Source organism: Ananas comosus, linkage group 15 (assembly GCF_001540865.1).
Source record: "Ananas comosus cultivar F153 linkage group 15, ASM154086v1, whole genome shotgun sequence".
Classification (NCBI taxonomy): domain Eukaryota; kingdom Viridiplantae; phylum Streptophyta; class Magnoliopsida; order Poales; family Bromeliaceae; genus Ananas; species Ananas comosus.
In genome coordinates this window covers 6,403,413-6,415,182 of record NC_033635.1, presented here as the reverse complement: position 1 = coordinate 6,415,182, position 11,770 = coordinate 6,403,413, and the positions used below count along the sequence as shown (strand labels likewise).

Genomic DNA, 11,770 nt, shown 5'->3' with positions numbered 1-11,770 from the left:
CTTCCGTACAAATTACACTGAAAGTAAGAAAAATAATAAAGTAAATATTAGTAAATCATCAGAATAGATAAAATTAATAAAAAATATAAATTTAATAAGAATTCATATAAGTAAAAATTTTTAGCTTAATTTTATTTCTTGAGTTTTTGGAATAGGTGGATTAAGCACAATTTTACTCGCAAAACTTTGCTAAATAAATTGATTCTGATAAATAAATTTAAAATACCACAGAAAAAATAAAATATTAAAAAGTATATTTATCCTAATTATCGATATTAACGTGCACTGCTTTAATACAACAACTGAATTGTTTGCAATAGCGTCTCTCCACATGCCAATGTGTGTTAGCATTATCTTGTCCTAGAGGATCAATCTAGTTCGATTCATACTTCAATCCATCCAAATAATTAGTTATTAATAATTTTTTTATGCCAATGTGTGTTAGCACTATCTTGTCATAGCGGATCAATCTAATCCAATTCATGTTTCAATCCATCCAAATAATTAGTTATTAATAATTTTTTTCATGTGAAATGATAAAAAGAGAAACACTTTACCTTCAAGTTTAGGACGATTAACACCAGACAAATAAAGAGTAATTGATTTGGACAATCATTCTAACAACATCTAAGAAAACTGAAATAGTATAGAAGTTAGTAATAGTATAGAAGGTGGCGAAGGCGACAATGTGTCAGCGTTGATGACGACGATAACGATGAGGAAGATGATGATGATGTTCTGGTACGGACAATGAGGACAAATGAGAAATAATATTACTAAAAAAATATTTGAGAATATTTGAGAAAAATATAGGTAAAAATAAAAAAGAATATTACTAAAAAAATATATGTTTTATATTTGAAAAACATATAGGTAACAATGATAAAATACTAAAAAAAATATGCTAAAACAACATAGAAGCACATTACAAAAAAAAAAATTCAGATGAAATCAAAATACCTCTGCAAAGGGGATAATGTGCCGGCGCCAGTGATGTGATGATGTACCAGTGTCGACGACAGAGATAAATAAAACAGGATATTATTAAATTAATATTTGAGAATATTTAAGAAAAATAATAGCAAAAATGAAAAAAAATATTACTAAAAAAATATATGCTTTATATTTGAGAAATATATAAGTGAAAATGAGAAATACTAAAAAAAATACTAAAACAGTATAAAGGCATATTGAAAAAAGAAAAATTTTCAAATAGGATCAAAATACCTCTTCAATTGTGCAAAGGCGGCGAAAGTGGCGAAGGCGATAATATGTCGGTGCCGGTGATGATGATGACGATGATGACGACGATGTACCAGTGCTGACAAATGAGAAAGTATATTACAAAAAATATATTTAAAAATATTTTAAAAAAATATAGATAAAAATAAAAAAAATATATTACTAAAAAATATATACTTTATATTTGAGAAACATATTTGTGAAAATAAGAAAAAATAAAAAAAAAAGATATATTAAAATAGTATAAAGGCACATTAAAAAAAAAATTCAAATGGAATTAAAATACCTCTTTAATTATAATGAAGGTGGCGAACGCGACAATGTTCCGGCACAGGCAATGATGATGAGTAAGACGATGACGATGTACGATTGGACAAATATTAATTTTTTTTAGAAATATTCTATACTTTTATGGCGCGTAAATTTTAATACTCGTCAAAATTAAATCTACTATCTTATGTAAGGAAAAATCTACTATCATGAATTAAAATTCAAATTATTAAATTCGCGGGTATTAAATTTTGGCGGGCATTATAAACTTAAAATTTAATTTTGGTAGATATTACGTTTGAGAAAAAAAAATATTTGAGGAAACTCTTGGATAGGAAATAAATTTAGCGGATGTATTACATGATTGGCTGGTATTACGCTAGATAAGAAATAAATTTAGTTTTACGTATTATGGATAGAAAAAAATATTTGAGTAATGTAGATAGTAGATAACGGATATGGATGATATTTTTGTCAACAAAAATGACAGATACTTTTATTTTTATTCGTTGGATGAGATCCAATGGTGAAAACTTAAGATCTATATTTGAGAATAAATTATTATTTAAAGATTTATTTAAAATGGATAAAATATATTTTATATTTGAGAACGCGGAGAATATTTTGGTGGGTATTATTTAAACATTGAATATTTTGCTAAAAATATTTAAAATTATATTTAATTAACGATTTAGTTTTGATTGGGCGGGTATTAATTTTTTTTAGTGATTAGCAGAGGTATTACGTGATTGGCGGATATTATGTTAGGTTAGATAAGTGATAAGTTTAGTTTTACGTATTACATGATTGGTGGGTAGAAGAAAAATATTTGAGAAACGCGGCGTAGATGGGAGATAACGGATATATAGGGTATTTTTATCAACAAAAATGATAGATACTTTCATTTTTATTGGTTGGATGAGATCCAATGGCGAAAACTTAAAATCTATATTTGAGAATAAATTATTATTTAAAGATTTATTTAAAATGGATAGTTGAAAATTACTGGACATGACAATATTAGTAAAAAAGATAGAGACATTTTTGGAAAGAGAAAAAATTCAAAACTCACGCTTTTATAAGTAGTATAGAAGCGTTACTTTCACAAAAAGACAAGTATTTTACTCATAGGGGCCATTTTGCCCCGAAATCATGAAGCCAAACCCACCGATTTTTCGAACTCTTCGTTTCGCCGAACGAAGGTGTCCACTAGCCTCCTAGTATCCTAAGGATGTAGGAACAAGTGTTACCCAAACGAAACGAACAACAGATTGCACAATCATTAACCAATTCGGGCTAGGGTTGAAGAAAACTCACCGATTGCGAAGGAAGCTCTCTCAATCTCCAAATGGGAGCTAGAGTCCTTCCAATCAAACCTAAACAAAGGTTCTAAACCCATCAATTTGGTTCCAAAGTCCTCAAATCAAAAATTCCCAATCCTAGCCCTAGAATCCAAAATCTAGAGTTTCCAAAGAGGAAAACTACCAAAACATGCTCTAAAGGAGAGATCATGAGTACTCACCTCACAAGATGTCCCAAACCAAGCTCTAAGCCAAGTAGAGTTGAAGATCTCCTCTCAAACAAGCTCCTCTCCAAGCTCTAAGGCTTCAACAATGGAGGAAACCCAACAAAAAATAAGGTGGAGAAGAGAGGAGAGATCAAAACCAACCAAAATCCCTCAAAAATGGAGAAGAGATCAAAGGGGGAGAGTCTCACCTTATCTCCTCTGGTTAGGGCACAAGAAAGCCCTCTAAAGGGACTGGGGTGTAATATATAGGTGTTGCAACAATTATAAAAACACCCCTCCGCGAAACAGACCCAATCTGCACTGTGTACCGGTACACAAAATTGTGTACCGGTACACCACCCACGAAAACGCAAACCCGAGCCTCAGGTTTGGCCAAAAAGACGTCTGTGTACCGGTACGCGAGCCCGTACCGGTACAGCCATCAACCCCATACCGGTACAGCCACCAAGCCCGTACCGGTACACAGCCTGCCGAAGGCTACCCGAGGGCTGACCAAAAATCTAACTTTTTAGATTTTGGTACACAGCTTTAAACCACAATTCTCGGGACTCGAACCATAGGTCGGAACACTGTCAACGACCCACCAGAAAGTCTGGAAAAACTCAGAACACAACCAATCACTCGAACCCCACAATTTGCAAGGTCTAGTGCGTCACATTCACCCCTCCTAAAAAGGAGTTTCGTCCACGAAACTCGAAAGCAAAAGCATACCTCAAGGCTCCATCTGAAAAGGATGGGGATAGCGCTCCTGCAGCGCGCTCTCTACTCCCACGTGGCCTCCCGCTCCCCATGGTTGCTCCAAAGAACCTTCACATACGGAATATCCCGATTCCATAGTTTCTTCAACTCGCGAGCCAAAATCTTCACTGGTTGCTCCTCGAAGCTCAAATCCTCACGCAGCTCCCCTGGTATAGCCTCCAAAACGTGAGCTAGGTCATGAATGTACCTCCGAAGGACCGATATATGAAAGACGTTGTGTACGCCCGATAGGTTCGGTGGTAGAGCAAGTCGATACGCTACCGGACCTACACGCTCCAAAACCTCATACGGTCCAATGAAACGGGGGCTCAACTTTCCCCGAATCCCGAATCTTTTGATTCCTCTAGTCGGCGAGACCTTCAAGAAAACATGGTCTCCCACTTGGAACTCCAAGTCTCGCCGTCGTCGGTCGGCGTAGCTCCTCTGTCTACTCTGCGCCGTTAAAAGCCGCTCCCGAGCAATTCGAACCTTGTCCTCAGCTTCCTGGAGCACATCAGGGCCTAAAGCCAATCTCTCGCCTACTTCACTCCAATGAAGTGGTGATCTACACTTCCGTCCATAAAGTGCTTCAAATGGCGCCATCTTGATGCTTGCTTGATAACTGTTGTTATAAGCAAACTCTGCCATAGGTAGATGCTGCGACCATCCTCCCTGGAAGTCAATCACATATGCTCGGAGCATATCCTCTAAGGTCTGGATAGTGCGCTCCGACTGCCCGTCATTCTGGGGGTGGAAAGCAGTGCTGAAATCCAGTCGGGTGCCTAGGGCGTCCTGTAAACTCCTCCAAAAATGAGACACAAAGCGGGTGTCTCGATCCGATACAATCGAAGTAGGCACTCCATGAAGTCGCACAATCTTATCAAGGTACACTTGTGCGAGCTTCTCCCCGGTCCAAGTAGTGTGAATGGGTACGAAGTGCGCCGACTTCGTTAACCTATCCACGAACACCCAAATAGCATCATACCTAGCCTGTGAGCGAGGCAATCATGTCACAAAGTCCATGGTGATCTTCTCCCATTTCCACACGGGAATAGGCAAACTCTGAAGTTTTCCTGCGGGAACTCGGTGCTCAGCTTTAACTTGTTGGCAAGTTAAACATCTAGCAACAAACTGGCCAACGTCCTTTTTCATTCCGGGCCACAAATAGAGCAGCTTTAAATCCTTATACATCTTGGTGCCTCCCGGATGTATAGCATAGGGCGCTCGATGCGCTTCTTAAAGAATGTCCTGTTTAATTCCCAAATCCGCCGGTACACAAATCCGTCCGCGGAAACGCATCAACCCTCGATCGTCCACTAGGAAATCAGCGGTGCAACCATCAACCATTTTTTCTCGAATCTTGTGCAACTCCATGTCGGAAGCTTGCTTTTCTTTAATTCTATCCATAAGAGTAGGTTGCACAACCAATGTCATCAACCTCAAGGGTGTGTCAGGAGTCACCACCTCTAACTCCATCCGCATCATCTGCTCGATCAACTGCGGTTGGGTAACCAAATGCATCGCTGAGTTTTCCGTCGATTTCCTACTTAGCACATCCGCAACCACATTAGCCTTGCCTGGGTGGTAAAGAATAGTAAGATCATAATCCTTGAGTAGCTCAAACCATCTGCGCTGCCTCAAGTTCAACTCCTTCTGAGTAAACAGGTACTTCAAGCTCTTGTGATCCGTGTACACTTCACACCGCTCGCCATAAATATAGTGGCGCCATAGCTTCAATGCGAACACTACGGCCGCCAACTCCAAATCATGCGTCGGATAGTTCTTTTCATATTCCTTTAGTTGGCGAGAAGCATACGAGATCACTTTGCCATCCTACATCAATACACAGCCCAATCCATTAAGTGAAGCATCACTATAAACCACATACCCTGCTCCAGCTACTGGTAGGGTCAAGATCGGGGCGGTAGTCAATCTTTGTTTCAACTCTCGGAAGCTTCGCTCGCACGTATCATTCCAAATGAACTTGACTCTTTTATGCGTGAACCTCGTGAGGGGAGTAGATAATCTTGCAAATCCCTCGACAAATCTCCGGTAGTAACCGGCCAATCCAAGAAAACTCCGTATCTCCGCGACACTCGTCGGTCTCGGCCAATCCTTGATTGCTTCAATCTTCTTAGGATCCACGGCTATACCCGATCCAGAAATCAAGTGTCCAAGAAAGGCTACCTCTCGAAGCCAAAATTCACATTTATTCAACTTGGCATAAAGCTCCTTTTCCCGAAGTACTTGGAGTACAATTCTCAAATGCTCCTCGTATCTGCATCACTTCGAGAGTAAACCAAAATGTCGTCGATGAACACTACGACGAACCTGTCTAGATAAGGCTTGAAAACACAGTCCATTAGATCCATAAAAGCTGCCGGGGCATTAGTAAGCCCGAACGGCATAACTGTGAACTCATAATGTCCATACCGTGTTCTAAAAGCTGTCTTCGATACATCCTCGGGTTTGATCTTCAATTGGTGGTATCCAGACTGCAAGTCTATCTTGGAATACACACACGATCCCTGAAGCTGATCAAACAAGTCGTCGATCCTCGGAAACGGATACTTGTTCTTGATCGTGACTTTGTTAAGTTCGCGATAATCCACACAAAGGCGAAACGATCCGTCCTTCTTCTTGACGAACAAAACTGGTGCTCCCCAAGGCAAGACGCTCGGTCGAATGAAGCCCTTGTCCAACAAATCCTGCAACTGTGCCCTCAGCTCCCTCAGCTCTGCCGGTGCCATCCTATAGGGCGCCTTTGAGATTAGGGTAGTCCCAGGGACGAGATCTACCCCAAACTCAATCTCCCTATCAGGAGGCATACCTGGTAGCTCAGCTGGAAACACATCTCGAAACTCCCGCACCACCGGAATATCCTCAATCCTAGGGGTGTCATCCTCGCCCCTCAGCACAATACTAGCCAAATAGGCTACACAACCTCTACTGATCAGCTGCCTAGCTCGAGACGAGCTGATCGTCATCGCAAACAGCGAACTCCGGCATCCCCTAAATACCACCTCAGTCTGCCCAGGTTCTCTAAAAGTAACCGTGCGATTTTTGCAATCAATCGTGGCATAATACTTGGTCAACCAATCCATGCCCAAGGCCACGTCAAAATCCCCCAGCTTGCGCAAGGCTAGCAAATCTACATGCATAATCCAATCTCCTATCCGAATAGGGCAACTGGGGCTATACTCTCTAATATCCAAAACGTGGTTGGGTACAACAACATGTCNCAGACTGCAAGTCTATCTTGGAATACACACACGATCCCTGAAGCTGATCAAACAAGTCGTCGATCCTCGGAAACGGATACTTGTTCTTGATCGTGACTTTGTTAAGTTCGCGATAATCCACACAAAGGCGAAACGATCCGTCCTTCTTCTTGACGAACAAAACTGGTGCTCCCCAAGGCAAGACGCTCGGTCGAATGAAGCCCTTGTCCAACAAATCCTGCAACTGTGCCCTCAGCTCCCTCAGCTCTGCCGGTGCCATCCTATAGGGCGCCTTTGAGATTAGGGTAGTCCCAGGGACGAGATCTACCCCAAACTCAATCTCCCTATCAGGAGGCATACCTGGTAGCTCAGCTGGAAACACATCTCGAAACTCCCGCACCACCGGAATATCCTCAATCCTAGGGGTGTCATCCTCGCCCCTCAGCACAATACTAGCCAAATAGGCTACACAACCTCTACTGATCAGCTGCCTAGCTCGAGACGAGCTGATCGTCATCGCAAACAGCGAACTCCGGCATCCCCTAAATACCACCTCAGTCTGCCCAGGTTCTCTAAAAGTAACCGTGCGATTTTTGCAATCAATCGTGGCATAATACTTGGTCAACCAATCCATGCCCAAGGCCACGTCAAAATCCCCCAGCTTGCGCAAGGCTAGCAAATCTACATGCATAATCCAATCTCCTATCCGAATAGGGCAACTGGGGCTATACTCTCTAATATCCAAAACGTGGTTGGGTACAACAACATGTCCCGTATGCAATAAAGAAACCAATGGGATGCCATACAACTCGGCAAACAGCCGATCTATGAATGAATGCGATGCACCGGTATCAAATAAAGCACGAACTCTAATGCCATCAAGTAAAATGATACCTGCAACAACATCCTCGGCTGCTACCGCCTCCTCGGTCTGAGTGGCGTACATGTGCCCGCTCGGGGCCTGACGAGATCCCTCACTCTGGCGCTGGACGGGTGGCCGCCCAGGCTGATACTATGCTGACGGAGTCCCCTGGCTGGCGGCTGGTAGAGCCGGTGCCGATGCAGTCGACGGTGCCGGTGAAGAACCCCTCAGGCACTCAGTCCGCATGTGGCCCTCCTGGCCACACTGGAAGCACCTGCCCGCCCGCTGTGGACACTGCGGTGGGTGATGAGGACCACCACAGATCACGCACGGGGAGGGCCGGCGTTGATCATAACCTCCCTGCTGAGCTGCTGAGCCGCGTCCACGCTGCTGGCTCTTCGGATGCTTTGGCGGCCTCCTAGAGTGCGTTTGGCTCGCACCCTCAGCCGCAGGCCTCTTGGCCTTACCCTTGTCCCTAGCCTCTCGCTGCTCCTGGACATCCGCCGAGCTGCTCTCCATAATGAGCGCGCGATCCACCACCTCCCGGTAGGTTTGGAGGTTAGAGGATTGCACAAACCGGAAGATAGACGGTCGCAACCCTCGCTCGAAGATGCGGGCCTTATCCTCGTCGTCCCGCATGACGAAAGGCACGCAGTGCAGAAGCCGAGAAAACTCCCTCTCGTACTCGGCTACAGTCCTGTCACCCTGGCGCAAGCTGCGCAAATCCTACTCCATCTTCCTCTTGACGCTGGTCGGGAAGTAGTGCGCCAAAAGAAGCTCCTTGAACCTCGTCCAAGTGATAGCTACCAAGTTAGTGCTGGGGTGCTCCTAGAGATCCAACCACCAGCGGTAGGCCTCGCCATCCAAGTGGTGAGTGGCGAGCCAAACTCTGTCCCTCTCCTCCACGAAGGTGTCGCGGAAGAGCTTCTCCATATGCATCAACCACTTCTCCACGATCCAGTGGTCGACCTTCTCGCCGTCGAAGACTCGGGGGCTGCGCCTCCTGAACTCATTGAGGCGCTCCATCAGTCTATCTCGCTCCGCCCCCTCGACCAAGGTAGGGAATGCCGCTCCAGCTGGGGGCCTCTGAACAGGTGGTGGCGCCAAAACCTCCTCCTGGGGTGCGGCCACAGGCGCCGCACGCGAAGAACTGGGTGCGGGGGACAGCGCTCTCGGTGCAACGTCCACAACTGGTGCTGGCGGTGTAGGGGCTTGCGTCTCCCTAGAAGCTGCCGCCTGCTGCAATAGTAGGTCCTCCAGACGCTTCATCCACGCCTCCTGTCGGCGCGCCGCCTCGGTCTGCTGTCGGGCCGCCTCCGCCTGCTGAGTGACTAAATCAGTAAGGGCCGCAAGCTGGCCCCTCAACTCACGGACCTCGCTGGATCCGGAGGTAGCGGAGGTCTCGTGGAGGTCTCGACCTCCTCAAAGTTTGCCGCATAGTCCGCACCGGCAGATTGGGAGCGAGTAATCGGCATCTTCACTACAACATCATAAAAGCGTAAGTTAGTAAAAATCCACGCCAACGCATCCCCGCTCAAAGTAAAACCCAAATCATGCGAAAGTAAGGAAGTGTTTTTCACCACTAACTCCCGATGTTATGTTGTCGGCCGCCAACGTAACCCTCCGCGAAGTTAGAAGCTATACACTTCAATTTAACTCCACTTCCTAGAGTTATTAAAGATACCCAATCAAGATACTCCCGCTTACAAATCGAATAGACCTCGTCTCTCACGAGCCTATTTCCTACAGTCCAACCGGCCTAAGGTTTGCTAGGTCCCCTAAGACTCAACCCTAGGCTCTGATACCAAATTAATCTGTCATGTCCCGGGACCCAGCTGTAATACACTGAACTTTTGCAAATTGCGGAGTTCGAGTATGTGGAATGGTGTGTGGATCACTCCTACATGTTCTAAAAGGTTAGAACAAGTTTTTGGATAAGTTAGAGGATGATTGGAATGCGAAAAGTGAGAAAGTGCATTGAACTGGCGAAAATCAGCCTTTTCTGCTTGCTGTACCGGTACAGCCGCTATGGTGTACCGGTACACAGTGGCAATTCGTGGCAGCAGGGCTATTTCGGTCATTTCACACTTGATACCTATCCACTTGACCCCAGCTCGACCAGGGATGTTCAGTGGAGGGTGCTGGGCTCAGAGAAAGGTTCTCCCACCTTCCTCACTCTCTCTCTCTAGGGTTTTTCTCTCTCTACATCGAATTCGCCGATTTCGCTCGTTTTCGTCGCCGCGCGCGTTCTTCGCTGGTTGCGAGCGTCGCAGCACCTTTGTGCACGTGCAAGAGAGCGTTTTGGAGGGATTTTCGCAGCCCTGGACCAGTGAGGTGCTGGTTGGAAGCTTGAGAAGGTAAACGACTTGATTTTTCCGTTATCGGCGCTTTATTGGTCGATTTGTGTATTGATTTCATGTTTTTGCTTCCAACTGTTTTAACCTGAGATTTCAGCATGTATATATGGGTTAATTAGCTGTGAATTAACCTTCTTTGACCAGGGTTAAGCTACTTTAAAGCTTAATTAGGATAATTAGCCATTTATGAAGCTATTTCGGACTATACACGGTTTATGCGATCAAATTGATGCAGTTTTGTACGTTGACTTCGCAGCAGGTCTTCGAGCCTCGTTGAGCTGAACGTGTACTCGTTGAAGCTGGTTTGGAAGTTGTTCTACCCTAAGGTAAGTAAGAATTGCAGTTAGGAAGCCGAAATTGCAAGATTCCGACCATAATTGCTATTATTGATGAGTTTGATGTCGTTTCGGAATTGTTCGCAGCAAGAGGGTGTTTGACCCTTGGACCGCCTTCGTTTGGCCTTGGAGGGCCTTCTGGAAGCTTAACGTGAGGTATTGAACTAAGCCAAAACAGGGATTTAAGCTATTCCAATGTACAAAGTGTAATTGCGCCGAAATTGGCCTTTTCGATCGTAATTTTGATACGATATGTATGCTTCGTGTTCAGCAGGATTGCGACCTAGTGGAGCTGATCCTTGGAACTCCTTGGACTGTTTTGGAGCCTAGTACTAGGTGGGTCGGACCTAACCAGAGCAAGTGAAGCTCCTCTATGTTCTATATGTATTATAGAAATGTGTTAGTTGTGTGCTTATGTGATAGCTAAAGGGCTTGAGAATTCGTCATCATAACATTTACTATATTGACATAGAATCTCTATGAAGTAGAGAATCCTCACGCCTAAATGTATTCATATTCCTGTTTGGTTTAGTTGAATAATAATGAGACACGTTATTATGCTCATGAAACGTAGAGAACAATGACATTCTCTTTTTACTCGCTTGATTACAAGTAGAGAACAATGACATTCTCTTGACTCTGAAGTAGAGAACTATGACATGCTTGTGCCTATGTTGATAGTGCCATGATAGTGAAAGATTCTAATGCCATATGTAAATTAGCATTACTCCTGCATGCTTACTAAACTAGTGGATTCTAGTTGTTGTTAATATTTGTTATACTGAAATGTCGATCAAAGGATCGAGAGCGAGAACATTGCAAATGAAAACATGAGAATTGAGACATGTGGACAGTGGAATTTGCTTGCTTGCCATCGTGCTCATTCGCACACGCTTGTGAGGGTAGCTCCCTACAAGCCGGCACTCCGGAGTTGGCCTACGCGACAGTTGCTCGCCCGTGCGGGATTGGGTGCCGAAGTGGATTGCCGTGGGGAGTGTATACTACCACGGGGCCATTAGGCGCGGCGCAAGCTGGACTACCTTGGGTAGGTCCCTGTGAATGAAAGGAAAGTACTAAATGAAAAAGGACAGTAATGAATGTTTATTACTTAAAGTGTACAGTAGTCACTTTTATGTTCGTGCTTATACTCATGTCTATGTTCATGATTACAGAAGTTGCTATATCTCTTTTATGCAAATGGTTCATTACTGTAGAAA

The 11,770-nt window shown here is 44.1% G+C and overlaps 1 long non-coding RNA gene across 3 annotated transcripts; it reads left to right on the top strand.

The window, feature by feature from the left end:
- Positions 10,178-11,190, top strand: LOC109721623. 3 transcript variants are annotated; one of them, XR_002219246.1, is made up of 4 exons: positions 10,178-10,218; positions 10,478-10,544; positions 10,641-10,709; positions 10,825-11,190. It is a non-coding gene; the product is annotated as an uncharacterized LOC109721623 (long non-coding RNA). The 3 variants fall into 3 exon arrangements; XR_002219245.1 differs by lacking the exon at positions 10,178-10,218 and having other exon boundaries at positions 10,225-10,544; positions 10,828-11,190; XR_002219244.1 differs by lacking the exon at positions 10,178-10,218 and having other exon boundaries at positions 10,225-10,544.